Genomic DNA, 3795 nt, shown 5'->3' with positions numbered 1-3795 from the left:
AGGTGAATTCAAGACTTTTTTTTTTTTTTTTGATATACTAAGACAATATAAGAAATAATAAAAAGTTACACACTAGTAGCAGAGTTCGATAAGAGAGGAAATTGGAAAAGAACAAGATCGAAAGAGAATTGCATCATGCCAAGATGAATGTCGATTAAATTTAACAGAAAATATATATAAATGTGTTTATGTGTATGAAAAAGTGGCTTTCCAATGTAGGAACAACGTCTAGGGATTTGGATTCCCCTGTCCAATATTGTGGTTCCCAGATAATGTCTAACCCATCACATAATATTACGTTATTTAATGGACTCGGATGGAATAGCATGTAATAGTCATTTAAAAAGCATTTCAAATTTTTAATTGACATTTCATTATGTGATTGGTTAGACATCATCTGGAATACCAAAATGGAACGAGTGATCTGACTCCAACCCCTAGTTATCTTAGATATTTCATATAGGGGGAATGTTTACATGGATGTACAAAGATGTATCTTGTATTTCTTATCAGTGCTTTCAAAGCTTGGTTTTTTTCCTCTTTTTTTTTTCACAAACTAGATTATGAGGCAAACACCAACTCTATAGTTAAGAGAGTGATTCTAGAAACTGGAAAGTAACTACAAGAATATTTACTTTGTGATCTCTGACCGTTAATAAAACAGGCAACGGCTATTGCAAGTGGGATGAAGTTCGTTTCTGATCAAGTCAATTTTAAGTTGCTAATAAAGTGGGTAGGCTTACCCCAAGGGGTAGCTTAAGTGGCTCAGGACCTCATCTTACAAGTGGGAGGTCTTGGGTTTGATCCCCTTGGGGTACCTCCCTCAGTTTGTCTCGGTGTGTTCAGATAGGAGGGTCTACACACACCCTTAGGGATTAGGCAGGTGCTCAAAGAGGCCTGGATACCCTAAGCTATCAAGAATAATAATAATAATAATAATAAATAAAGTGGGTAGGCTTAATTCAACATTTTTATCTATCATTGAGAATCCTTCTTCCTAAACCACATTTAGGAAATTGAAAGAACTTTTGAATGATTCATTTGGATAGGGAATGATGTAAACCACAACTTTGCCTATGTTTGTTTATCAAAGTGATGAGTCAGTTTGGATTTAGGTGGGCTTGTTGACTCTAGAGTTGCTGTTATTGGTAGATTAAGATTTTCTTAGTGTACTTAATCCTTGTGGATTGTTGAGGCAATAATTTGATAAGTGCTTCAATCTTGAAGCTATAAGTCTTTATGTATATGCTTGTTTGTAACTGATCTTTCTTAAAATTTCATGGTGAAATCATAAATCTTGGCACTGCTCAGGGGGGCCTGTCTGCAATTGTATTGATTTTGGAAGTTGAATAAATTAAATAGTTATCTTGCATAAAGTAAAATGTTTACTTGCAATAAATGAAAATCACTTGGTCTGAGGGAATGGATTATCAGACGCTTTGGACTTGGGAACAATGAATTCATAAAATGCTTGTTGACCACCTTGAGAATTCAGCCATTTCATAAGTTGGGTCAGTGCATGATTGGAATATTAGAGTTTCTCTTTTTGCTTTCCTTGCTTCGTCAATTCTGAGGAGGCCATGGAAACAGGCTTGTCAATCATACACCAAACTAGCTACACCCACCTTTGTGTTACGCTTCAACCTTTGGATTATTGGGACTTGAGGGTATTGCTTGAGCTACATAGCCGGGATCACAATGTCTTTTCTTTTTTTTTTTTTTTTCCACTGAGCCCCCTTTTGCGAGCCTCCTGTTTTCAGCTTGAGAAGAGTTGCTCTTGGCAACTCTAGAGAAACCCACCAAGCCGTAATCCATATGACTGTCCCTTTCTTGTTCATCCCGTCTTGGCCCAGTCAATTTCAATAGTCCCTTAGATGATCTGTTACATCGACCTCTGATAATGGCGTTCCTTTAATAAGTACATCTTTTTCCATCTAGAGGAGAAATTCGCTTATTCACTAAGCTATTTTGTTGTACCTTTTCGTTCTTGCCGTGTACTTTTAGCGAAGATCAGTAACATTTTGATTGATATTTTTTATTCTTTATGGATTGCCACGGTTGCAGCATGAAGAGACGTCTTAGACTCTCAGTAGAAATTCAGCTGTACGAGGGCAGGTTGTTTTCGCTAGGGTAAATTATTAGTTCAAAAGATTTTGTCCATATATTGTAGCATCCATTTATTTGCTGTTTGGAAGAAAGACTTGATAATTGGATTTGGGACATTTCGGTTATGCAAGTTATACTTTGTTCTATGGAATCTTTTTTCCATTTTCTTCTGGATCACATGTTGTAATAGAAGATGAGTATGCAGATGAATCTACACTTAAGTGTTATCGAATGTTAAATTAGGGTTAATGTCATTTCTAATCTTCGAACTTAAGGGTGAATCCTATTTGGTCCCTGCCATTCAAACTATCCCACTAGTTCCCGATCTGTAAAATTGTTTCATTTAAATCCTTCAGGTAAGAATACGTTAAAAAGTTGGTGACAATCTTGTGACTTTACTTTAAATATCTACGCTTTAATGTCCTATGGCTCACATGTCCATTTCTCGTCCATTTTTATTAGATTCTTGACGGAAAGCCATTAGTGGATAATTTTATAGATCATGGACTAGTCGTTAGACTTTTTTACTGCTTAGACCAAAATGAGATTTAGAGTTTATTTTTTTATTTTTTTATTTTTTTTACAACTCAAACATTTATAGACGAGAGAAAACACTAGAGTAAAAAAGTTGAATTTAAATTTTTGTGAGAGAAAATAACACTATAATAAAAAGAATTTGAGTTGTTATTTGAATTGCGAAAAGAACTAGTTTTACTCGTAAGTTCGGGGATCAAAAGTGGGATTAACCCTAACAGTTGTTCCAACTTGTATGGCAGTAAAGAAACTGGATTTTACTTTTACCAGCCCAAAACATGGGTATACGATCAAAACTGTTGCTTCTTGTGATCCCAAGTTGGATATATAAGTTCAGTAGAAAATAAGATTTTAAATTTGACGGGCTCGTTCACTTCACTGATTCGAGTTTGTAATTCGAGTTGATATGTGATTTTATGTGAGAGGTTTTTACTGTAACAAAAAAGTTAAATGTGATTATTTTTGAGAACTTTTTACTGTAGCAAAACTCAAATTCTAAACTTAAATCGGTGAAGTGAACGGGGCCTAAACAAGAGCTTTGGAAAAGACTACAACATACCTCGTGCCAATGCATAACTTTTTCTTTTATTGTTACTTTTAAAGGTGTGGTGAGGGGATTTAAACTCTAAGAGTCCGTTTAGTTCGTTAATTCGAGTTTGTTGAGATGTGATTTTATGTAAGAGTTTTTTACTGTAATAAAAAAGTTAAATGTGATTGTTTTTTTGTTGAGATGTGATTTTATGTAAGAGTTTTTTACTGTAGTAAAAAAGTTAAATGTGATTGTTTTTGAGAGTTTTTTACTGTAGTAAAACTCAAATTTTAAACTCAAATCAGTGAAATGAACGAATCATAAACCTTGTAGTGGAGTCTAAGTGTGAAATTACTATATGCAACCACACCTCTATGAAACATTTTTCATTCGAAAAAATATTTATACGAAACATTTATTAACATTAACAGATATAATATATGGAACATTTTTCCAAGCTCATACAATATACCTTATTATCTCTTTCTTCGTACCAAAAAAAACAAAAAACAAAAAAAACAAAACAATCCTTTTAATTTTAGCTTCTTGGATTTTCAATTTCTTTTACTCTCGACAAATAGAGCGTGGCACATATTTGTTAAGTTCTAATGGTGGCTAGTTAACTA

Source organism: Morus notabilis, unplaced genomic scaffold (genome assembly GCF_000414095.1).
Source record: "Morus notabilis unplaced genomic scaffold, ASM41409v2 Scaffold913, whole genome shotgun sequence".
Lineage (NCBI taxonomy): Eukaryota > Viridiplantae > Streptophyta > Magnoliopsida > Rosales > Moraceae > Morus > Morus notabilis.
The sequence above is the reverse complement of the archived record's forward strand: the minus strand, read 5'-3'. Positions refer to the sequence as shown.